The sequence below is a fragment of the Peromyscus leucopus genome, chromosome 13 (assembly GCF_004664715.2).
Source record: "Peromyscus leucopus breed LL Stock chromosome 13, UCI_PerLeu_2.1, whole genome shotgun sequence".
NCBI lineage: Eukaryota > Metazoa > Chordata > Mammalia > Rodentia > Cricetidae > Peromyscus > Peromyscus leucopus.
Window position 1 is genome coordinate 64,215,363 of NC_051074.1, and position 26,985 is coordinate 64,242,347.

General features: G+C 38.6%; 1 long non-coding RNA gene across 4 annotated transcripts in view; it reads left to right on the forward strand.

Annotated features, from left to right (window-relative positions):
- The window catches only part of LOC119088928, a 55,961-nt gene that overhangs the window by 21,904 nt on the left and 7,072 nt on the right, over positions 1–26,985 (forward strand). For 3 of the 4 annotated variants that reach the window (XR_005092692.1, XR_005092691.1, XR_005092693.1), the window contains one exon: positions 18,967–19,095. This is a non-coding gene — a long non-coding RNA (uncharacterized LOC119088928). Of the gene's footprint in view, positions 1–18,901; positions 19,096–26,985 lie in introns of those variants that run through there. The other variant, XR_005092690.1, reaches the window with a different exon arrangement.

The following is a 26,985-nucleotide window of genomic DNA, read 5'->3' on the forward strand; positions in this document are numbered from 1 at the left end:
AAACAGCAAAACTCTCTTTGTAGGCCACTCTTGTTTCAGTCGTGTCTTAGTTGCCAGCAATACAACACATTGCTCTAATTTCACAGTATCCAGGCTCTCAGATGCATGAAGCCATCAAGTGACAGTAGAAATTAATATTGTTTACCAACACCCTTCAAAACTGACAGTATTTATAAAAATATTTCTTTTATTTTTTGAGATTATAATGACATCATTTCTCTTTTCCCTTTCTTCCCTCCAAACCCTTCTATATACCTTCCCTTGTTCTCTTTCAAATTCATGGCAATTTTTTCATTACACACACACACACACACACACACACAAACAAACACAAAACACACACAAATCACACACACACAAAACACACACCACACACACATACACACACACACCACACATACACACACACACACACACACACACACACACACACGCATACACACACACACCACACAAATCACACACACACAACACACACAAATCACACACACACACTCCTACACACATATGCACAACCTGCACAGTCTGTACAATATTACTTGCACATACGTTTTCAGAGCTGATCATTTGACATTGTACAATTTGGTGTGCTCTTCCACATAGAGGACTATTTCTCTCAGCATTTCTTAATTTTCTATAGTTCTGTGTGCCAGGTTGAGACCTCCTGGGCTCCCTCCACTGCATCTACATTAGCTTGTCTATTGTAGTTGTCCTTGTTCGGTCTATGTGTGCATTCTTTCACCTGAACTACACACTACACAGCTTTATAGGAAGCCTTGAAGTCACATCTAGAATAATGTAAAGCACACAGAACAAAGGATGATGAAGTATGAACAGTATGTGCTTTATTATTATTGGCCTGGTAATTTATGTTCAAAGCTAATGCTATATAGACTCCTGCAAGTGTTTGAGTGAAATGTTTGAAACTATGTAATTTCCTTAGAAATGATCAAGAATTCACTTAGTCACACCACCATAGGAGAATGAGTTTTTGTTGTTTTTCTGAGTATCACTGTGTTTTCCTATGCTAGTCTCAACTCACAAACAGCCTGTCTTGACCTTCTAAATGCTAAGATTGTAGGATATACACAATGGGCAGCACAGTGGCTTTTAATTTTGGCTCAACAAATGCCCTATTATAACAAATGAAGCTCACAGTTAATAAAAATTTTAGCAATACAAAAATCAAAATATACTAGATATTTAAAAGACATTTAGAAATTACTTGGAATAGTCACAAAGCAGTCTTGAAGACAGATGGTATCAGACTTCTGCTTCACTCAGTGTTATGTTGGATATTCTGTACTTTTTGGCTTTCTGTGTAGACTTTAGAACACTGTTGTCTACATTTAGCAAACAGATTGCAGGTATTTTGATTGATAACATGTTGAGTCTGCCGAATGAGTTAGAATTGGCATGTTGGCAACAAATTTCATAACTTCTAAAACAAAATACACTCAATATTTGTTCTTGTGTGGTATCTGTTTTCACTATAGCTGCTAGCATATTAGTCATAGTTATTTTACATTTTCTGATAATTATAAGACCTGCATTATAGCCGAGTCTCCTGGTGTTTGCTTTGTTCCAAAGAGCTTGATGCCTATGATGCCTTTGTTTCTTCTGTTAAATTTGGGTGTCAATAAGAAAAGCTTCTAAAATATGGCCAAGATGTTGCAGTTCCTCCAGTTCTGTTCTATCATCTTACTGCAGTCGTGTTGATATTGTGGTAAGCAGTGGCAAAAGAGAAATGATTTATCACCTCATGATTAAATGTTCATCTTTTGGTGGTGCCATGTCCCTGGCTGTGACATCTGTGTCTAAACTTTTATTTTTTTTTCCTCCTGTTCTTTACACATGTGAGAAAAACTTAGGTGGAACTGGGGTTAGAAAGTTGCCTTTCCATCTGGAAGTCTGTTAAAATCATTTTCATAGAGGTTGGGTCTTTGTTACAGCAAAAGCACCAGGCACATCTCAGAACAGCCACTTTTCCCTTCTTCCTGCCAAAGACATGAAGTCATTTTTCTTGGCTCATCACCATGAGACCTGGTGGCATTCCTGCAGGCAAAGCTCATGAATGTGTGAGAGCCATAAAACTGTAGCCCTAGGGGTTTTTTTTTTAAATCCAAGGGTAGCCCACACTTTGCCCACATAACTGACAAAATTCCCAGGACATATACTACTTCCCAGATTCTGGTATTTTCTGCTTCAGGTAAACTGATCTCGGTGTGTTTCTCTATAGTTTAGTCTCCGGTCTTTCCGGACTCTGGGGTGTGGGTTTGGATTGTCAGCTAGTTCTCCAATGGGTCCAAGAGAAGTCATCAGGTTTCATCGTGCTGTATTTTCCCCCTCTTACTGTAAGGATGAGGGTGATACTTTCCAGCCCTGTGTCTGTTGGTGTTGAAGCTGGAAGTTCTTACGTTCTTTAAAGGTACCTCTTCAATTCACAAATCCTGAAAAATGTATTTCACTCAGGGAGGTTAGAGAGGATAGAGAGATGATGTGGTCTTTCTCTTACATTTCCTCAAAATCCTTTGTTATTGATAGCTGGAATGAGGAGAACACATGACACTGTACACAGGTGACCTGTAATTAGTGGCACAGCTACAGCTCTTTGTCCTTCAAATCTGGACATTTTAGTCATTGCTATATACATATTTAATTCAAAAGAGGGAAGGAAATGTGTGGTGAATTACTGATGTTTGAATTGTGTAGCTTGAGCATAGGAGAACTCAAAGCTCATCTCCACAGTGACTCACTCCCTCCAACAAGGCCACACCTCCTAATGGTGCCACTCCCTTTGGGGGCCATTTTCTTTCAAACCACAGTGATGAATATTAGAACAGTTAAAGCATTGTGTGTAATACTTTACCATCATGAACAGGGATCCAATCCAAATTATGTCTAGTACTACTGGTAACATTATTATGTTGATCAGAAAAATCTAGAGAATAGCTTCAAAAGAAACCCATATGATTAGTAGTTTTGGTGTCTTATAGAATGTAAGCCCATATTTGCCTTTTAATAGGAACAAAAATGTTATAATGGCCTATGAAAATGGGAAGTGAATAAAATAAATAGTCCCTTCTTCAGATGAATGAATGAGTCTACTATGGTCTCAAGGTCCAGGCATAAACATAGTTATTAGTAAAGATAACAGGATCTGGTCCTATCCTATTTACAATTTGAAGCAAAGGAGGATGAAGACCAATATATGTGTTGTAAGAGACACTTACCACAGCTGCACAGGTTAATGCAGCTAGCATGCCTAGAAAGAGATTCTCAGGTGACATAGAGCTCTGTGTGTAGATGTAACCAACCGTCTTATTAAATAAGAAACACAGAAACAATGTAAAAGAGAAAGCCGAGAGGTCAGAGCTCAGAGCTAAAATCTCACCCTTCCTCCTGCTGTCCCAGCTTCGCGAAAAGAGACCTACTTCCTGTCGGTTCTTTTTTTTATAGTATGTTGTTCTGCCTTCTCATTGGTTGTAAACCCAAACACATGACTGCCTCATCACTGTCTGAATGTACAGCCCCCTAGGTCTTAAAGGCATATGTCTCCAATGCTGACTGTATCCCTGAACACACAGAGATCTTATGGGATTAAAGGCGTGTGCCACCACCGCCACACTCTTGCTATGGCTCTAATAGCTCTGACCCTAAACACACAGATATCTATGGGATTAAAGGCGTGTGCCACCACCGCCACACTCTTGCTATGGCTCTAATAGCTCTGACCCCCAGACAACTTTATTTATTAACATACAATCAAAATAATAATTCAGTACAATTAGATTACCACCACATTTCCCCTTTTCTATTTTAATAAAAAGAAAAAGAAAAAAAGCAAAAGGTTATAACTAACAAAAGAAAAACTATATGCAAAAGTACAATAACTATATACAATATATACAAGTAATAAATACCTAAACAGGTATTTGACAAATCAGAGAAAATAATTCCATTATCTATCCTATTTTGGTAATTCCAAGATGTATCTAATGTACTTTCTATCCTAATTAATTTTCAACTATAACTAACTAATCTTCAACCATAACTAACTAATCTTCAACTATAACTAACTAATCTTCAACTCCCTCAGAGACCCTAGAAGGGAATAATATTAGCTAACAAAAATAAAAAACAGGAAGTGCATGCAAGCAACTTCCAAAAAATTTGTGAGTTGACAGAAACAGCCATCTGCCTGGGCAGTCACCTGAGGTTTCTCCGCAGTGTTGGGGTATCATCTTCAGCCTATAGGCTTAGTGTATCTGACAGACTCATTTGTGAAGTAGGATGTACACAAGGTCAACAGTTCAACCTCACATTGGGTGAGAGCAGTCCACGTACCAGAAACACCTGAATTCCACTAGTGTCCTGTAATGATTCAGGATTTTAAATTCTGGAAATTGTTGACAGTTTTTTAATTCAGCTGTCCATTCTTCTTGGCTGTGTATATATGGCTTCATCTCAGCATCCCCTTCTTCTCCACATCCCTCTATTAAATGCCAGTCTACTTTTGAGAGGCATGAGCTTTCAGCTGCTGTTCCATTGTACAACAGAATCCATCGGCCCTCTGCCTGTTAAGCTGCCTTCGAAGAAAAGGGCACTGTACCTTTTCCGGATGCAAAGGCCACTTCAGGGATGGGGCCATATTGTCCTGGCCTCAGAAGATGCCTTTTGATAAAGCCATGACCACACTTGTTTTGGCAAGAATCAGTAGTCCCTTGTTTCGTGATCTGTCTGTCCATTTTGACCTGTTGATTCGAGGATACTTTGTTGTCCAGTGGCTAACTTTTGCCAGAATGAAAGTTGACTCCATATGCAGTTTCTTCAATGCCCATATTTTCTCTAAAGTAGATTGGTACTGCCAGGAGCCGACATGTCTCAAAAAAGAAAAATTTTCTAAGTTATTAAAACATTTTAAATGCCATATTCTGTAGATCTCTGAAGGGTTTGAAGATGACCTGTCTAAAACATCTCTGCTCAATTTTTAAAACATATCTAATATGACTACAAGTTCTATGATAATGTCTAACTACTAGCTTTCATTTCTTTATATCCTAATAGTTGATAATAATAACATTCAAGGATCAGAAATTTGCATTACATTGTTAAATGAATGGTATAAATACAATTAGAAATATACATATAGCATTTTCTAACAATATCAGTTTCAAATTTGTATACAATATAAAACAATTCAATCCAATGTAAAGTATTTAAAACTAGTAATTGTCTTTTTCTTTTCTTTCTTTCTCTTTTTTTTTAAACAAGAAACTTAAATCTAATCTCCTTTGCTTAGCCTTTTTCCTAACCCTTGACAATAACTTGTAACCAACCCCCTAAACACTGAAAATTATTCCAGACCCAAAACCCATTAAAAAGACCAAAAAACCACCAGCCCCACACCACCTCTTTGGGAATGTGGGCGTCGTATTCTTAAAATTGCTCCCTGCTGGGTATGGGCGAAGTTTTCTTTATCCTGAAAGAAAAATTTTAGGTTAATTGTCAAATTCTAGGAGAGGTAACTATATCCTTCATTATCCAGTCTGTGTATAATGCCAAAGTTCAGGGTTTATCTCAAGTCCTTATTCAAGTAGTCTTTGAGACTGGATCATCTCAGCTAGTCATCTCAAATTTGCTCTGAGCACCTTGTAGTTCAAAGCTGATCTGTGGATGATGTTTGTCAGCTTAATGATATTATTATTGTCCACGTGGAATTGTTGTTGTTGTGGGGCCCCATCTTCTTTCTGGAGACTTCAGTTGATGTTAGGCCTGGCCGTGATTTCCTGCAGAAAACTGATAAGAGACTCGAACACAAAAACATATATATGCAGCTAGCCTTTTTTCTAGAATTAGTTAGTACTCTATGTGACCATTCATATCTTAACAAAGTTTAAAATGTATATATATATATTAATCTTGTAAATTTTGATATAAAATTTATACTTTGAGAAAAGTTTAAAGAATCAGAATAGAATCAAAGAGTTGAGATTAGTAATAGAATAGTCCCTTAATTAATTTTGCTTTTGTCCTGTACCATAGCAGAAGATGGCTCTTATTCTGGCATGATACAGGGAGTTTGCATTTTCCTTTTAACAACATGCTTGAGTTTAAAGAAGGAGAGAGCCATTCTCCAACTCCAAAGTCAGCTTTAAATTTTAATTGAACTGGGACTATTAGAAAACCAATAGTGTTAAATCTTTAGAGAAAAGCAGAAACAAACATTTAGGAAGACATAAAATTTTTTAGATAATATATACCCATACACCGTTTCATTCTGTTTCTTGGGATAGATGATTTGTCTCTTTTCTTCAGTTGTCTCATTTGTCCAGTGTTCTTCAGATTCCTTAACCTTCATTCTCCTACAAGACAAAAACAAAAACCTTTCCCCAAGACTAATTTTGGGGATGTTTCCTTTTGACAAGTTATTATCTGATTAAATGAAAAGGCATGTGTTATTGATACCAGTTAGTTTAAATTGGATGTTCATGCTGGTTGATGAACTATCACCTCCTCAATTAAGAGGTCTCTCTTGTTCAAATCGAACCTTTATCAATTTTGATGGTACCCACAGCTTATCTTCTCCTGTAGAAACAAAAGCAAAACCTCGTCCCCAATGTAATACATACCCTGGTTTCCATTCTGAGGTCAGCACATCCTTAAAGTATATAGGCTGATTTAATTCTGTAGTTTTTTTCTATTATCCAATGTCTCTCTGCAGCTGTTGTTCCTTTCTCATTGGCATTCAGAAAATTCAAAGTTAGAAGAGCATTATGCAGTCTATTTCTGGGGGTTTTTGTTACCCATTTCTGTTTGTTTAGCATATCCTTTAGAGTTCTGTTTGATCTTTCTATAACTGCTTGACCTATAGGATTATGTGGTATGCCTGTAATATGCTTTATATTGTAATAAGCAAAAAACTGTTTCATTTTAACAGAGACATATGATGGAGCATTGTCAGTTTTGATTTGTGCAGGTATACCCATGATGGCCATAACTTCTAGCAAATGAGTGATTACAGAATCAGCTTTTTCAGAACTCAAAGCAGTTGCCCATTGAAATCCTGAATAAGTATCGATAGTGTGGTGTACATATTTCAATTTTCCAAATTCTGCAAAGAGAAACACGTCCATCTGCCAGATTTCATTTCTCTGAGTACCCTTTGGGTTACATCCTGCTGGTAATGTCGTTTGATTGTAGAAGGAACAAGTAGGACATTTCTTTACTATTTCTTTGGCTTGTTGCCAGGTTATGGAAAAATCCTTTTTTAAACCTTTACTATTGACGTGATGTTTTTTATGAAATTCTGAGGCTTCCAGCACATTTCCTATCAATAATTTATCAATCTCATCATTGCCTTGTGCTAGAGGGCCTGGCAGACCAGTATGGGATCGAATGTGAGTTATATATAAAGGATGATTCCTTTTCCTGATTGTATCTTGTAATTGAATAAATAGTGAAGTTAATTCTGAAGCATCAGGGATAAATTCTGCAGTCTCAATATGTAACACCACTCTTTCAGCATACTGAGAGTCAGTTACTATGTTGAGAGGTTCTGAAAAATCCATTAATACCAACAGAATAGCATACAATTCTGATTTTTGAACTGAATTATACGGACTTTGAACCACTTTACTTAAATTTTCTGATTTGTAACCTGCCTTTCCTTCTTTGTTGGCATCTGTATAAAATGTACGAACTCCAGATATGGGTTTTTGCCATACAATTCGAGGCAAGATCCATTCAGCTCTCTTTATAAGATCAATTCTATTGCTTTTGGGATATTTGCTGTTAATTTCTCCCAAAAAATTACTGCAAGCTCTTTGCCAAGGTTCACTTTCTGTCCATAATTTTTCAATGTCCTCCTTAGTTAATGGTACGACAATTTCTGCTGGGTCTATGCCTGCTAATTGACGAAGTCTCAATTTTCCTTTGTAAATCAAGTCAGAGATTTTTTCCACATAAGTTTTTAATTTTTTATTTGGTTTATTTGGTAAAAATATCCATTCCAATATAATATCTTCCTCTGCATTAATATTCCAGTAGGAGAACGCCTAGAAGGTAAGATAACCAAAATGCAATACAGCTTTGGATCAATACGATTCACGTGTCCTTCATGCACTTTCTTTTCTACCAAGGCTAATTCTTTCTCAGCTTCAGGTGATAATTCTCTTGGACTATTTAAGTCCTTGTCACCTTCTAAGGTTTTGAACAAATTAGTCAGTTCATCATTTTTTACCCCAACAATAGTTCGTAGATGAGAAATATCTCCAAATAATCTTTGAAAGTCATTAAGAGTCTGTAGTCTATCTCTCCGAATTTGCACCTTTTGGGGTCTAATTTTTTGTAGCTCTATTTTATATCCTAAATAATTAATAGAATCTCCTCTTTGTATCTTTTCAGGAGCAATTTGTAATCCCCAGCAAGGCAAAATTTTCTTTACTTCTTCAAACATTATTTCTAAAGTATCTGCATTTGAGTCAGCTAGTAAAATATCGTCCATATAATGATAAATTATAGATTTAGGAAATTTTTTACGTATCACTTCCAATGGCTGTTGTACAAAATATTGGCACAGAGTTGGGCTATTCAACATTCCCTGTGGGAGGACCCTCCATTGAAATCTTTTAACCGGTTGAGAATTATTATAAGTAGGCACTGTAAAAGCAAATCTTTCTTTGTCTTTTTCTTGTAAGGGTATTGAAAAGAAACAGTCTTTTAAATCAATAACTATGAGAGGCCATCCTTTTGGTAACAGAGTAGGCAAAGGCATCCCAGATTGTAGAGAGCCCATTGGCTGAATTATTTTGTTAATTGCTCTAAGGTCTGTTACCATTCTCCATTTACCAGATTTCTTTTTAATAACAAATACAGGAGAATTCCAAGGGCTGGTTGATTCTTCAATATGCTGAGCATTTAACTGTTCTTCTACCAGCTCTTCTAAAGCCTGGAGTTTCTCTGTTGTTAAAGGCCATTGCTGGGCCCATACAGGCTTGTCTGTTAACCATTTTAAAGGTAGAGCTGTTGGTGTCTTTGGAAGATCATCAGTTATTGTGCCCTGTTCTTGTATAATATGGATGGCTGGTGACCACTCATTAGAACAATATCTTCTAATATTTCTCTCAGTAACATGTGCTAGTTTATGATTTGTTTCTGAGATTGGAGGGATGTTAATCTGAGTATTCCATTGTTGCAACAAGTCTCGACCCCACAGGTTCATAGTTATGTTAGCCACATATGGTTTTAATTTTCCTCTCTGTCCTTCTGGACCTATACATTCGAGCCATCTTGCACTCTGTTTCACCTGAGATAATGTCCCAATTCCTAACAGTTGAATGTTTACCTCCTGAAGAGGCCAAGTTGGATGCCAAAATTCTGGTGCAATTATGGTAACGTCCGCACCTGTGTCTACCAGACCAGACAACAAAACACCATTTATTTTTATTGTTAATTTTGGTGTTTGTTCATTAATAGAAGTTTGCCAAAAAATTTTCTTTATGTTTTCTCCTGAATTTTCTATTCTCTCTGTTTCATCATCCTGACCAGCATGATTTATTCCAATAGGCATTTGGTTATTTAATCGCTCTCTAGAGCAGGCATTTCCTCTATGGCTGCAGGAAAGGTTTGAACTGGATTTGCACTGGGGGCCTGCGTGAGGCCCTCTGGGAGTTTCCCGAAGACTGAGGCAAAGGATTACCCTGTCTGTCCTTTGTTGATCTACATTCGTTGGTCCAGTGTTTTCCCTTACCACACCTTCTGCATACTCCAGAAGGAAGGGGCATTCTGTTGCCATTGTTCCTTGAAGAAACATTGTTTCTGGGAATGACCTGTCTACAGTCCCTTTTCAAATGTCCTTGCTTTCCACATCCAAAACATCTAACACTCCTCAAACCTTTTGAAATTACTTCTCCTACCCATGTATCATCATGCTCATCAACCTCAACATTAATTGTTTCTCTAATCCAATCTCCCATAGGTGCAGATCTTGCCCTTAATGGCCTGATTATTCTTTTGCATGCTGCATTCACATTCTCAAAGGCCAAAGATTCAATTATTGCCTTACCAGCTTCTGAATCCGAGACCATTCTCTTTACTGCTGAAGCCAGTCTTTGTAAAAAAAATCTGTAAAAGACTCTTTTGGGCCTTGCTTCACCTTTGTAAATGACTCAGATTTTTTTCCTGGTTCCTCAACTTTGTCCCATGCATTCAAGGCTGCCGTTCGACATAAAATTAGGGTTTGGACATCATATAAACATTGTGCTTGTGCTGAAGCATATTGGCCTTCGCCCATAAGCTGATCCTGGCAAACTTGTATTCCTTTATCCCTCCATTGTTTTTCTATGTTTTTAGCCTCCTCCTTAAACCAAGTCAGAAATTGAAGTCTCTGGCTGGGTTCCAGAACACCTTGTGCAAGGTCCCGCCAGTCCTGTGGTACTATCCTATTATATGTTGACCAAGAGTTTAACATTTGCTTTACATATGGGGAATGCATGCCATAAGATACTATTGCCTCCTTAAACCTTTTTAAATCCAACATTTCAATTGGAGTCCAATTATTTTGTGTAGCCATTTGATCAGGCATCTGCTGTACGGTTACAGGATAAATTAAGGATGACTGTGTGAAAACAGGCTTTCTTTCTGCAACCTTATGATCCCGACTTGAAACAACTTCACTGTTAATTTCTTCTGTCTGAATTTTTACAGGTTTAACAAGTTCTTCTAAAGCTGTTATCCTGGCACTTAAATTGACTATCTTTTTAAATATTAAAATGTGGATTATTATAGTGATAAGGTGCATAATTCCACCAATACTAATATTATATAGTTCTTCCATTGCCAGACTGCCTAAAATTTCGAACAAAAAACAATTTTCTTCCAATGTACACATAAAACCCATTTGTTTTTTAATGTGGAAAAAATTCTCTTTTAGATAGTTTCCTTTAAAATAGCTGATATGTTATGACTTACCAAATCTGCGTAGAACAGTAGAAATCTGATGGGGTTTTCAAAGCAGCCACCTAGTGTCCCAGGTGTAAATCCAAAGAGAGAGAGAGAGAGAGAGAGAGAGAGAGAGAGAGAGAGAGAGAGAGAGAGAGAGAAAACAAGAAAGCGTAGCTGGCTAAAGTTTAAATGCAGCCACGTGTTCCCTCTTGTGCCGAGTCAAGGCTTGGGTCTGACTTCCTTAAGCTCCGACCACGTGCATTGGCTTTACAGGCAGGGCCCTGTTCGGCAGGGCAACTCTGAGTTGTTTGTAGCACCGGCTTTAAGCAAGCAGGATTTAAGCAAGCAGCTCACCGATAGTCCAGCCTGAGGTCAAGCAGAACTAGACCCAGGCTAAGAAGCCGTTGCTCGGACTAAGAAGCCGATCGCCGCCGGCCACCGCGTGCCGCCGCCGCCGCCGCCGCCGCCCGCCGCCGCCGCCGCGGGCCGCCTGCTGCCCTTGCAGGAAAGCGGACCTGCCGCCAAGCCAAGCAGTTTTTAATGGATTCTTGTCACGTTGGGCGCCAGATGTAGATGTAACCAACCGTCTTATTAAATAAGAAACACAGAAACAATGTAAAAGAGAAAGCCGAGAGGTCAGAGCTCAGAGCTAAAATCTCACCCTTCCTCCTGCTGTCCCAGCTTCGTGAAAAGAGACCTACTTCCTGTCGGTTCGTTTTTTTATAGTATGTTGTTCTGCCTTCTCATTGGTTGTAAACCCAAACACATGACTGCCTCATCACTGTCTGAATGTACAGCCCCCTAGGTCTTAAAGGCATATGTCTCCAATGCTGACTGTATCCCTGAACACACAGAGATCTTATGGGATTAAAGGCGTGTGCCACCACCGCCACACTCTTGCTATGGCTCTAATAGCTCTGACCCCCAGACAACTTTATTTATTAACATACAATCAAAATAATAATTCAGTACAATTAGATTACCACCACATCTGTGTGTTTCATAGAATTGAAAGACCCTAGCCCTTCAGGTTTACAACCCCAAGCCTCAGGAAGGGAGAAACTTCAAGCACCAGGAAATGAGAAACTAAAAATCTAGTTCCAAGGGCAACCTGACTCAGCCACTACTCAATCACCCCTGCAACCATATAACGATGTAAAGAGATTTCTGTTAAGAGATGTGCTCAACTGTGACTGGGATAGTTGCAGGTGTTCCAGGAAGGACCACTGTGACCTTTGTGTAAACTCCACTCCTTCCCTGATACCGCCCCCTTGAGGTTTCAGGAAGAATGTACCTGTTGACATAACTGTACCCCCTCTGTGATCACTCTGTAACCAGACCGTGATCTTGTGAAACGAAACTGTATGGGAATTGTAATCTTGTGGGTTTTGTGGGTTTTTCCTTTATAAGCCCTTATGGGGCTGCAGTAAGATGTGGCTCTTGCTCTTTGGAGCAGAGTTTGCCCTTCTATATAGAAGCTTAATAAAAACCTCTTGCTATTGCATCAACTAGACTGGAGCCTGGGTTCTTGGGGCGCCCACTTGAGACCCCCAGATTTTGGGGTCCAACAAGAATAACTTCTCCTTTGGTACATAGGGCCTTAGCTTTGCCCTGGTGGGTAGACATGACTTCTGATGATATGGTGGATATCTCTTTTTGACCTTTAACTGGAGGTTTGTGATATATTGTGTACCCTAATAAAATTTGCCTGAAAGATCAGAGAGACAAAGGAATAAGCCACCTCTTACCTCTAGGACTCCTCAGCCTGAAAAGCCTCAGCTGATAGGCCTCTAGCCAAATGAGTTTCTTCAGTTGAAATGGCTTCCAGTTCCTGTCTCTTCACGCCTTACATACCTTCCTCTGCCTAGTCATTAAAGGCATGTGTGCTTCCCAAGTACTGGCATTAAAGGTGTATGCCTCCACTACCTGGCTGTGTTTCTCTCTTAGACTGAGTCAATCTCATATAGTCCAGGGTAGCTTTGAACTCACAGAGATCCCGATGGATCTCTGCCTCCTGAATGCTAGGATTAAAGGTGTGTGCCACCACTGTCTGGCCTCTATGTTTAATCTAGTGGCCTGTTCTCTGATCTTCAGGCATATTTTATTAGGGTACAGAATATATCACCACAGGTTTGCTATCTTTTTGGTGACTTCTGGTGTCTCCTTGCTCTCCTCCATCATCCTTGACGGCCTGTAGCTGGAGGAGTCAAAGAGGAATCCATAATATTTCAGTGGATCCATCTGCAATGACAGATGTATACCCCTTCCCAATGTTCTTTTAGAGAAGTAAAAAATAGGGCTGGTTAGTGCATAGCATGCTTATTTCCTTCTGCAATGAAACCAGGGAGGTTAGAGTGTACACAAGTATGAGTCTACTGCTGGAAATAATCTTACAACATAACCAGAATCTGAAATAATATTTAAGGGTTTATGAATTAACCATAATAGATGAATCAAAACAGCCAGTTCCACCTGTTGGGCTGAGGAAAAGGAAGTATAATTAGATTGATGAGTATCTGGACCGTGAATCCCTCCTATACCATTAGATGAACCATCAATAAAATGTGTGTCTGACTGTGGAATGGGAGAGGTTGGACAATTTCTATAATCACAAATTCAGTTTGTATGAGAAAATTCCATAGCTTGCCAGATGGGTAATGATTTTCTATCCTTCCATAGAAATTTGCAAATGAAATTTGAAAATTCACAGGGTTCTATAGTGTTTTTAAAGTTGATTTTTAGTTAAGGGTAATATAATACAGTAAGGATCAAATCTGTATAATTATTGACATCAAGTCCTCCTCTGATTGACTAACTGATCAAGAAGAGTAAGGTAAAGGTTCTTATGGTGTAAATGAATCCATTTCAAAGGTTTGTCCTCTTGTGCTGTAATACCTATAGGAGACAACTTAGTGGGGGAAACCCAGCAAGTTTAAAGGCAGTGAAAGATCCACATGATACACAATCTTTTAGTCTGGATTCAAAGAGTTGTTCTTTTCTTTCCTCCAGAGATAATAGGGGAAGAGTATCCAAGGATGACTTTCCTTCTAGAATTTTAAATAGCTTGGTTAGTGCATTGGAAATACCAAGTGCAGATCATGAACCCAGGGAGGAATTGGTAAACAAATTCTTATTCCCTGTCCTGCTTTAGCTTGCCTAGCTAAACACAACATTTTCACAGGCTCTCCTAAATCCTCATCAGGAAGCGGAGAGAATTCAAGATTAGATTGATCATCCGCTTCCTCACCCCATGCTTCAGGATCATCTTCAGCCAATGGAGGATTCTTATCTAAATGAAGCTCCAGGAAGGGAGCTGAGGGAGTTATCATCGGCACAGCTAGACCCGTTTTCACTTTCGATATTTCCTAAATGGGGGAAATCTCTTTTACCAATTTTAAGATTTGATTATCTAGTTTATGAGAGGGTCAGAGAGCCAGACCAGGGCCATGGCAAGCTCCTAGTAGCCTTGCCAGAGACCAGGCCTCAGTTTTGGTTTACTGGAACTGAGCAAGCTGTTCTCAGAAAAACCACAACTCAGGGCAACCAATCAGCAGGCACCCACAGCTTTCTGCTAGCTAAAGATAGCTTTCCCCACCCTGCTGCTGGAAAGTCCCTAACCACGAGAGCCACCTACCGATACTATAATATTTTGTTTAAATCCACCAATCAGCCCCCAGAATAACCGCTCCTCCCTGGAATTCCCCTAATCTTGCTTAAAAGGAGCCTGCGAGCTTCTCTCAGGGCCACCATTTTTGCCGCTTGGTCAGGTCGGTTTGATCCCAGCATGCTGGAATTTTTGTTCTTGAGAAATTAAATGTTCTTGTTGATTGCGCATGTGTCTTCTCATGAACCCTAACAGTTTATATTCATTCAGGATTTATTCATCTCTTCTTAATTATTAACATCCTTCTTATCATCCTTAAGCATTTTTGTTAACAGTCTGAATTAATGCCCATGTGGCCGCAAATTGAAAGGGGATCTTCCCCCTTGTTTATATGCCTCTTCTTTGTCTTTTTTTAAAATTTATTTTTCTTTTATTGAAAATAAACTATTTTTTCATATTCTGATTAGTCCCCCCCCCACACTCTCCATCTTCTCTCCTCTCCAGATCTACTCCTTTTCCTCCTCTCATTAGAAAAGAACAGTGTAGCTGGAGAGTTTTCTCTTCAGGTCCCACCAATCCCCGGCAGCCCCTTAGCCCACTTATAAAATAAACATACAGATGCTTATATTATTTAAACTGCTTGGCCATTAGCTTAGACCTATCATTGTCTAGCTCTTACTCTTATATTCAACTCATTTCTATTAATCTATACTATGCCACATGGCTTGTGGCTTACTAGTACCTTACATCTTCCTTGTCCTGGTGGTGGCTGCAGGCAGTCTCCTCCTTCCCTTCCTGTTCCCTTAATTCTCCTCTCTGTTAGTCCCGCCTATACTTCCTGTCTGGCTACTGGCCAATCAGTGTTTTATTTATTAACATATTTGCTATACAGAACATCCCACAGCAGAACAGGCTTCTAAAGAAATAACCAAACATGACAAAATAAAATATAATAAGATGAAGCAAAAACTATCATATTGAAGTTAGACTTAGCAACTCAATGGGAGGAAAAGAGTACTGAGAGCAGGCACAAGACTCAGTGATCCACTTGTTCTTACAGTCAGGAGTCCCATAAAAATACTAAGCAAATAACTAGAATATATATGCAGAGGACCCAGTAGAGATCCATGTGGGCCCTGTGCTTTCTTCTACAGTCTCCATGAGCTCATATGTGCCTTTCTTAGTTAATTCAAAGGACTTTGTAATTCTGGTGTCCTCCATCCCCTCTGGATCTTACACTCTTTCCTCCCCCTCTTCCATGGGATTCCTTGAACTTTGAGAGGAGGGATTTGATGGAGACCTATTTAGGCTTCCTCTTCATGTAATGTCTGGACGTGGGTCTCTGTATCTATTTATATCTGCTGCCAAAGAAAGCTCCTCTGATGATGACTGGATAAGGCAGTGATCTATGAGTATAACAGAATATTATTAGGAGTTATATCATTTATGTATTTTTTTTTATTGGAAATAGATTCTTCTTCTCTTATACAATACATCCTGACCACAGTTTCCCCTCCCTTCACTCCTGCCAGCTTTCCCTCACATTCCTTCTACTCCAGTTCTACTCCCCTTTCATCTCTCCTCAGCAAAGAGCAGGCCTCCAAGAGACAACAACCACATATGACAAAACAAAATACAGTAAGGCAAGACAAAAGCCCTCATACTAAGGCTGGACAAGACAACCCAACAGGAGGCAAAGAGTCTCAAGAGTCAAAGACACACCTGCTCCCACCCTTACGACTCCCACAAAAACATCAAGCTAACACCCATAAGGTATAAGCAGAACATAGTGTTTTGGGTATTATGTCCTGAGGACACTTTCTTTTCTGGTCCAGTCTATTTGGTGTTCTGAACCCTTTTTGTACCTTTATAGGCATGTCCTTCTTTAGGTTAGGAAAGTTTTCTTCTATGATTTTGTTGAAAATATTTTCTGACCTTTGAGCTGGGACTCTTCTCCTTCCTTTATTCCTATTATTTTTAGGTTTGGTCTCTTTATAGTGTTCCAGATTTCCTGGATGTTCTATGTTAGGCAGTTTTTAGGTTTAACATTTTTGTTGACTGATGTATCCATCTCTTCTATCACATCTTCTGTGCCTGACATTCTCTTTTCCATCTTTTATATTCTGTTGGTGAGACTATTTTCTGCAGTTTGTAAGTTTTTCATTTCCCAAATTCTGTCAATTTGTTTTTTCTTTATTGCTTCTATTTCCATATTTAGGACTTAAACAATTTTTGTTTTTTCTTGGCTTCCTTTGTAGGATTTATTCATTTCCTCCCATTGTTTGTTTGAACCTTCCTGGATTTCTTCTACAGATGTATTCATTTCCTCTTTAAGGACCTCTATCATCTTCTTATACTTGATTTTTAAGGCCTTTTTCTTGTGCCTCAGCTATGTTGGAATATCCAGGGCCTGCTGTGGTAAAAATAGCTGAGCTTTAGTGGTGGGATTGGCTCTGGAGGAGAAGAGAGAGTGGAGAAGGTGTTTGGGCAGCCCACCTGGTTTTCTGGTTGATATGACCTAAGATTGACCAGCAGGTGTCTGCCTGAGTTGGAGCTGACACATGGTGTTCAGTGGGAGAAGGGATGCCAGGTTGGATTGGTCTGTGGGATCCCTAGGAGATGTGGGTGGAGGGGAGGTGAGCCTGCAGCTGGTGTTCTGTTACAGCCTTAATTAGAGAGGAGCCTTAGGAGTCTGGGGTAACAGAGAGTATAGAGAAGATCTGCAGGTATCTTCTGAGGACTCATTTTTTTTTTTTTTTTTTTTGGTTTTTCGAGACAGGGTTTCTCTGTGTAGCTTTGCGCCTTTCCTGGAGCTCACTTGGTAGCCCAGGCTGGCCTCGAACTCACAGAGATCTGCCTGCCTCTGCCTCCCGAGTGCTGGGATTAAAGGCGTGTGCCACCAACGCTGGGCCTATACACCTTTTCAATATTTTTTCAGACTCTGCCCCATACTTCTTCATCTAAAGTTCCTTCATCTGGAAACCAGGGATTATAATTATAACCAACTTTCAAGCAATCTAATAGTTGTGCTTTTAATACTTGTGTTCCTCCTTCCTTTAAAAAATGATGTATAAGCTTGACATAAGGCAAAGCCCTGTGGATTCTGCCCATTATTTCCATTTACCTCCTTCTCTGAGGATCCCTACTGTCTTATCTCTTGGTTGACTTCAGACCTTTGTTCAGGATAACACTTGTTTACTGCTTAAGTAGGGGCGGGACCTAGGAGAATGGAGGTGGTCAATGAGGCAGACTAAAGTCTCATGCAATAGCTAACTTTATTCAGAGCATCAGACAATTTATACTTTGAAGGGATTGCATGAATAAAGTGTATAATCACAAGGCCAAGCTGCATATGGTAGACAAGCTGCTGCATGCAGCAAAAGCATGTTTTTCTATAGAGGCATAAAAACAAATAATGTAGCCACTTGTAATGAATAATCTGAAGTAAACTCACTCCTATTTGCTGCACCTGAGAGGAGCATGAAAACATAATTCAAAAAAAAATTTTGTGTTTTTGTGTTTATGAAGAAACTGATGTCACAAGACTTTTATACTTGTTTCTTGGAGATTTTCACAAGCACTCAGAATCTTCTCTTACATTTTTGGTTGTGAGCCTAGCCTTTAACGGCTGAGCCACCTCTCCAGCCCAAGAATCTTCTCATGTGATTTCATTCTTGAACCATGTTCTGACAATCACTCTGCATGTTTTATTTTGAAATCTTGAATAAGAAGAAATTTTACAATTGGTGATATATATAGTAGGTTATTGTTCTGTGATTAACTCTGACAGTCCTTTTCTGTTATGGCTAAGTTGGCATTATTTACATCTATTGAAATTACTGTTGTTATTTTAGGAACTAATTCTTTTATTTCATATTTCCATATATATGTCACTTCATTTTTGCCCTAGCCTCATACTCACTGTTAGATACAGAGTTTTCTTTTTACATTAAAAAGTAATACATTCTACTCTTTATAATATTGGTCCTTAATTTAGAATTCCTATCCATGTAGACTCATTTCTAGTGATTAACTGGAATATAAATCTCTAATACCCTTAATAACAGAAGACTTGTTGCTCTTTTATCTCTTGCTTTCCTTCCAAACCTCCCCATAAGGTCTAAATTTATTCTCAGTTATTATAGGTATACTTTTGTTGGGTCCTGGCCCCCACCTGTGGGTAACTGCTGACCTGCTTGCTTTAGAACAGGATATCCTGACCCTTACTAGCTTCCTCTTTTGTAAACAGCTAACCACAACTTCCTTGTTCTGTGTACCCATCTCTGTTGATTAAACAGGCTGGGGCATGAGATAGTGAACTGTGCTGTGACTCTGTATTTAAGGCCTCTCCCCTCCTACAATAAATGGCATTCTCTCAAGATGAATGACCTGCTGTCTTGTCTTTATTTAATCCTCAGCCTCTTGCTCAGACATGGTGAATGGGTTGTAGCATGGGTGCTACAAGTGGAGGCCCCACCGAGATCTGAGAAAGAAGGGATCTGCTGATGGACCACCTGACAGAAGGCTGGCTAGCATTTTAAAAGAAGGTAAGAGTGGATGAATTGGCATGGGTGCAGCTACTCTGCAGCCGCTCCTGGAAAAGCAGTTAATTGGGCACTGCAATTAACAGTAAGACAGCCAAAGATTTTCCTCAGACCCTCCGGAGAGTGAGCCCTTGGTTTCTGGCCTCTGGAGGACTCAATATATCAGATTGGGAACAGATTAAAACTGATTTACAAAGATGCCTGCATAAGGATGACCTGAATCTATAAGGTCAAAGGCAATGGGAACATAACCCCCTAGATTTTAAAAGCATCAAGCAGCTTATAAAAAATAGCCATAATGAATCAGTGAAATCTTCCCCTTGTGTGTTGTCCCTCTTTTTCTTGGTTGTATTTGATGAAACTCCCTTGGGAGGTATCTTAATTTGTTCTTTACAGAGTTGTAAACTTAAGTCATGCTGGGAACAAGAACGATGGCCACTGGTGGTCCATGTTCTAAGAGTTGTACCCATGCCAGTGACACATGACACAGATGGTGCTCACACGGCATAAAAGAAACTTCAGGATTACTGCAGCTGTTGTTGCCGCCATAGCAGTGGCAGCCACCACTGCCACCATTTCTGGAATTGCTATTTCACAATCTGTTGCTACAGCTAGTACAGTGGACACCCTTGCAGCAGAAGTAGCTACCACCCTTAATACTCAAAATTAGTTAAATTCTCCTATTAGAATGGGCATATTAAATTTAAATCAACAAATAGCTCTTCTGCAAGAGCAAGATGATATGTTGTGAGACCTGCATATGGCCTCATATACTCCTGTTTACTATTATATTTATGTTAAAAGCTGAATTCAATACTAACTCCAATTGGCCATGGAAATGATCAAAATTAATGAAACTCAGGTACCAGTTATCTCCAGAGATACCCTTTTATAGGGGTTACAACTTGCAGGGAGGTTTGTTAAGGAGTGGAGCAGCTCCATTGTCCTTAGACTATTGACTTTGGGTGGATTGGGACGTCTATTGATGGTTCTGTGTTGGATGCACAAAACACAAGCCAAGTGCCATTTTAAGATCTATGGCAGCAGATGACCCTACAGCTCCCATATGGTTGAGCTTATATGATAAATGAATATTCAAGGACTGGTAATGCCTGGGGGGTGTGCTCCAATCTAAGACAGGGAACCTGTGGGGCCTATGTGGTTCCCTATGACAGGTAAGGTGACATGCTGACATCCCATGCAACCTAAGACAGGAGCTCATTTTTAGTAAAAAGGGGGGGATCTGTTGGGCCCTTGCCCACACCTGTGGTTAACTGCTGGACCTGCTTGCTTTAGAACAGGATGTCCTGACCCTTGCTAGCTGCAACTTCCTTGTTCTGTGTACCCATCTTTGCCGAGTAAACAGGCTGGGGTGTGAGATAGTGAACTTTTGTCCTCATGGGTTTTTCCACTGTGTGGTGAGTCTGTATTTAAGGCCTCTTCCCTCCTACAATAAACATCATTCTCTCGAGATAAATGACTCACTGTTTTGTCTTTATTTAATCCTTAGCCCCTTGCTTGGACATGGTGAACGGGTTGTAGTGTGGGCACTACATACTTTATGCATCCTATAGATGTTTTTAATCACATTTATTTTTCATATTATTTTATCAGTTTCTGTAGCTAGAGTTTTCTTGCCTGGCCCACAGTCAGGACAAATCTCTGTCACCCGCCAGTCCCACAGCAGCTCAGACCCAATCAAGTAAACACAGTTGCTTACAAACTGTATGGCTGTGGCAGGCTTCATGCTAACTGTTCTTATAGCTAAAATTAATCCATTTCCATAAATCTATACCTTGCCATGTGGCTCATGGCTTACCGGCATCTTCACATACTTCTTGTCATGGTTGCGGCTGGCAGTGACTCCCTCCGCCTTCCTGTTCTTTCTTTTCTCCTCTCTGTTAGTCCTGCCTATACTTCCTGCCTAGCCACTTGCCAATCAGTGTTTTATTTATTGACCAATCAGAGTAATTTGACGTACAGACCATCCCACAGCAAGTTTCCTTATTATTTTTGACTTTCATTGACACTTCCCAAAAGTGTTTTCAACATGCTGTTTGTATGACAAACACTCCAAGACTCTGTCTTAAAAAATTTGGTTTCCCTGAAGAAAATCTAAAAATAACAGAATTCATTTGTTAAAAATTTAACAATATAGCTACACAAAGACATCTACTGATGTATGGAAAACTGAACTGAAAGAGTCTGAGCTTATCAAAAGGTCAGGTTACAGGCAAATTTTCAGCCTCACCATAGTCTCATGGGAAGAGTTGGAGTATAACCATGCTGACAAATCATCCCATTTTGAGAAGGGAGCTGGGTTTCAATATGCCCACACTGGTAATTACATGCTATAGGATACTATCATGGAGTATAAACTCCTATGTACTTTTACTTCTTTGAATATATGTTTGAGACATCTTCAGTATCCAGAAGGTAGCTTTCTGAATTAGTTTTTATTACAAAAGAAACAAAATAATAGAGAATCCAGATGGTGGATGCACTTGTCATGGTTGGTTTCATGTGTCACCTCTACCAGGCAATAGGCTTGACCAGATGGCTGGAAAAATATTATGTCTGGCTGTGAATGTAAGGGGTTCCCAGAAAATATTAGCATTTGAATAAGGCATTCAGTAAAGAAAATCCATACCCACCAATGTGATATTAAGCTCTACTAGGGAGACTCATGGTTTTTCTGGAGGAAAATTTACTGGAAATGCTCAGTAAGCTGTACTATATAGTTGATAGTCTTGAGCTTATGACCAATATTTATCATTTATTCTTCTACTATTTATTTTTTTCTCTTTGGTTACAACACCTGCTTCTAGTGACTTCCCCAGAAGTCTAAGTCTCTGAGAACCTTGTCTTTAAAATACCAACTACTCTAATTCCACATACACTCCTGCTGTTGGACATTGTAGTACCAATGGATTCCATAATGAGTCACTGTCATGTTATACATATTCCTTTCTCTACAGTTATGTAGTGTTCCCCCTATTCATCTGTAGTTTCCCTTCTTGACTGCCTTCATTCCCTTATTGACTACCAACAAGTCCTTATTGCCTTACTTGCTTTTATAAAGCATGGTCTATGAGCCATTTTTATAATACCTCGTGGCCATTGTGTCCTCACTGACCTTTCAACCTGACTGCCATTTACAGTTCTTATACACATGTTCCACATGACAACCAAGTCCTGCCATCTACTTTCATTTCCTCTTGAGTTTTTTCATCCCCAATGACAAGTTCCAGAATCTTCCCTGCCATCAGCCTTGGTCTTCAGGGCAGCCTAAGAAGCTTCTCAGTAATTCTATCTTTGCACCCGCCTTCCTTAGCACCACAGTTAAGGAAATGTTCTTCAACCTCTCCCAAGAAAAGTCAACTGGTGGCTTCTTAAGTCCCACACAATAGATTCATTGGGGAATATTCATTGTTCTGGAATGTTTACTTCATTTCCTCAATACTCTGTTTTGTTTGGTCATCTCTAATTTATTAGGAGACAGAAGTCATATATTTCTTTTTTGTTTTGTTTTTTTGTTTGTCTTTTATTACAAGTGTCCAGTAGGCATCTTGGAAAGATTTCAGAATTTTGTCTTGAGATGTGTGCCAGGTTGTTAAATCCTGAGTCACACTGAGTTCCCCACCTTTGTGTATACAACCTCTTCTGAACTCAGCTTTAAGTTCTGGTTCCTTTTGTGTCAGAAACTTCATGAGCCACTCCCTTCCAGGTATTCTATACCAGTGTCTAGCAGCTTATTTCACTGCATATCACTAGGAGAGGTAGGATTCTTCAGTCAGGCTATGCTAATATTTGGCTTTAGATAGTGTTCTAGTGCAAGGAGAAGAGGCAGAAGGCAAGTGTGTGGAGGGCAGCATTTCCAACATGTATGTCTCCATTGATGTTTCCATACAGTCTTCAGGATCTATTTAGAAATCAGCATTAAAGGAGCTAAAACAATTTTCTTCTGTCATTTTAAAGAGAAGATTTTTGAGGAAGACCAACACTTTGAAAGAATATATATGTATATGTATATGTAAATTGTATTTTTCATATTTTGTTTTGATTGATATGTCTTAGTTGCCTTCATTAATGGGGCTCAGTGTGTTATTTCCACAGAGTATTCAGCACAAACTGGTCAAAACCAATTTTCCTTCATCACATCCTTTCACCTCAGTCTCTATACATCAATAGTCTGTGGTTTTTAGCTTTGTAATTAATTAACCTTTGAGCCAGTTTTTACTATATAGTCTTGGCTAGTCTGGTACTCATTATATAGTCTAGGCTGGCCTTGAATTCCTTGTCTTAATCTCTCAAGTGCTGGGAATGCAGGTATGTACCACCAATGCCCAGTTGCCTTATTTACCCACTTACTACAAATTTACATTTTTAATTTAAAATATATTTTGTTTAGTTTTGAAAGTTTTATATATGAGTGCCGTAATTACATCATTTCCCCCTTTTCTCTCCTTTCTCCAAATCTTTTCATGTCCTCCTTCCACACTCCTCAAATTCTTGGCCTCTGAATTAATTTAATGTTGCTCACGTGTATTTGTGTTTATGGCTGACCACTTGGGATTGGATCACCTACTGGGGCTGGTCCCTGGAGAAGACTGATTCTACCTTTCTTAGCAATCATTAAACCTTTAGTTCTTTGTCTAGGTGTCTAGGGAGTGGGGCCCCATGAGATTTCTCCATCCACATTGGCATGTCAATTAGTGTTGCCATTTTTCAGGTCATATTTTGGCAGCCATATTGTTGAGATTTTATTTTATTTTTTATGATTTAAGAGTAATACTTCCATATGCAGTCTCAACCAAGATTATAATGTTTAATTGTTGACTTGGATGTGAGTTTAGGTGTTTTTCAATTGATATTTAGTGCTTTCCCTTGAGCATTTCCTCAGTAATCAAACATTAAGTTTACTTAGAAGATTAAGGAAGTGGTTATATTAAATAAATTGTTGTTTACATTTGATAGTTAACTATAGATATACAAAGTTAGCATTATGTTTGCCAGCAAAGTTATAAATTAAAATCTTTTTAAAATTTCTGGCAGTGAGGGTGCAGCTAGAGAATTTTTTATCCAGACAAGCAGTTCATTATGTAGCTGTGCACTCAGCTGATACTCACAGAATCTGAGATGAAAACAAGTGACCCATGATTTCCCATCATTGTCATTGGTAAACAGAATGCTGGTCGGAAAGCTAGGAGAGGAATAAGGGGTGAAGAGAAGGCAGTATATTTGCTTAAGAGACAAGATGAAAGCATTTGTAATACTATGCTCTTCTATGCCCTGGAGGCCATTTAAACCATCATATCATTTTACCCAAAGGTGATGTAGGTAGAAATTTTTCCTTTGAGGATTTTTAATGATGATAGCAGTTGATAGATTCATAAAATTGTACAAAATAAGTAATTTCTGTAAAGTCTCTTAAAATAGTCACCACCTCATTTTCCTATAGTTTATGCATCTTAGCTTGTATAAGAATAAATATCTTAAAATAGTCAATTCTGCTCTTAAATCTGATGATTGTGTTATGCTATCATGCATCCTTTCACTTCATTATGCAAAGCTTATATTCATAGCCAGTAAAATAAATTATTTTGGCATTACATTTTTCTAGGGAATTTTTTTGATCTATGAGACCATATTCTAATTTAAATTTTATTAGTGTTTCATCATGGTTCTTAAAATGGACTCAAGACCACTTAGAAATTGTGTTTTTAAGTCTTGAGTCTTGCTTAAACATTTTTGATGGGTTGATCAACTAGGAATTAATCACTTGGTCAACTGACTCAGTAAATTAGATATTTCCTAGGCAATACATTTGGATGTATTGTGTAAGTATTTGATTATTATTATTATTATTATTATTAATTTATAACTCAGCCTCTACTCTAAATAGCTACTTACCTAGGGACAAAAGTTTAGTATGCTCATTTTGCAGGACGGTTTATGGACTGACTTTCTCTTTATTTCTTTCATTTTTTTTTTAAAAGAGAAAATAAATAGGTTTTACTAAATTATTTAAATAAGGTTCCAGCTTCCTATTTCCTGTGGGCCCTGAAAGTATGCTTAAAAGCACCTCTGTTCTTCATGCCACTGTTGATTTGGAGCAGTTCCTTCCCAAGGCAATAGATTAGAAACAGCACAATTGTAGTTGTCAAACTCACCTGAGTGTCCTTTACTCCTGCTTGGAGCTAATGTAGGACTATGGTAGCAGAGACCTACATGAACATTGTATTCTATCATTTCCTTGGACTGTTTATTATACAACCAAGAGACACTCAAATGTATATACATATATAAATGTAACAACAATTAATGAAAAAACAGGTCATGAATTTGAAAGAATGTTAAGTGGTATATGGAAAAGTTTGAAGGAAGGAAAGGGAGGAAGAATAATATAATTATATTATACTCTGAAATATAAAAGAAATAATTTAAAATGTATCTTCTTAAATATAAAAGCTAATATCTTTATTATCTTTTATTTGATTAATGTATCTATTTTATATTCTAGATTTTAGACTTTATGACTGTTGTCTCTATTGTGGGCTTTGCATCTTTATTTTGAAACATATCAGTTCTATATACTTAATTTTTATATGCTGAATTTCTGTTGTAACAATAAAGTACTTTTGCTGATTCTTGGTATAGGGAGTGATGTCATGTAGAAAGAAATATATGTAAATGTAGAGGGTGGGAGAAATAAGTTGGGTTGAGAAGGCGCTAATGGTTGGTAATTTACATGAATTGCCTATAACATATCTATATCTGTGGTGAGTACAATGAAGAAGATATGCAGCCTATCTTCAAGATGTTTGCAATGAATGGAACATACAAAGAGTAAAATGAGAGAAATAGGTGAATAATGAAAATCAGAACTATGTACTAAAGTGGACAATTTGGTCCCTACGGTTTAGCTACACTGCACAGGAGTAGAGAGGTGTATTGATTCTAAACATCGGCTACACGTTACATAAGATGAGATGTTGTAGCAATGGGAGTTAAAGTAATGCTACATATGTAAGGAATGTATGAGGGGACAAATTGATGGCTAAACTTCTTTGGAATGGAGGCTGAATGTTGGGAACTAGGTCAATTAAGTTAGACTAAGGCAGCTTGCATGTACGATTTTCAAGTCAGCAGATGATGTTTTATTTTGTGACAGCCAGTGGAAGATTTTACAGAGACATGGCAAACGTTTTCCTAGAAGAAAGGAGTGACAGAATGAAGTAGAAGTCCAAAGAAGCTGTTGTAATAATTCAGGAATAAGCTGATAAGGCCCAAGGACAGGGTGATATGAATTGTAATTACAATGAAAATAAAATAGGGAATAAAAGGGAAGACATGAGACCAGTGATGGATGAGCCAGGAAGAGATCTGGACCATTTGTTGAGAAAGGAACCTAGTTTATGAGGAATGTGCTGTATTTTTCTTCCATCTTTCTATTTAAACATTTGGTTTGGAGTTCATCATCTCTCAAGGGATAGATGTAAAAGAACAACACTTGGCTTTTGTTCTAGAAATTTGAACCTCATAAATGTGGGGGGATTTGTGCAATCTGTAAAATAAAGTGGATGTGAAAGCACAGGAAAGTGTCTTGGCTGGATATTTGAAAGGATTGTTGCTTTCAGGATAAAAAGTAATGGACTGTGGAGTGAGGAGAGAGGCAGAAAGGTTCCTGGTGTGTAGATATCCAAGTGTTCCACTCTGTTTCCTGGCAATGCTTTGGAGAGGGCGGGGCTTGGTACAAGGCTACTAACCAGTAACCCCATGGGGCTTTAACAGATGGTGAGCAGTAACTTTGTGGGAGGATTTCTGTGTTCCAAGACTGGTACCAAAGCTGCCACCCAAACACCTGCAATAGCAAGACAGATTTCCCAGAAG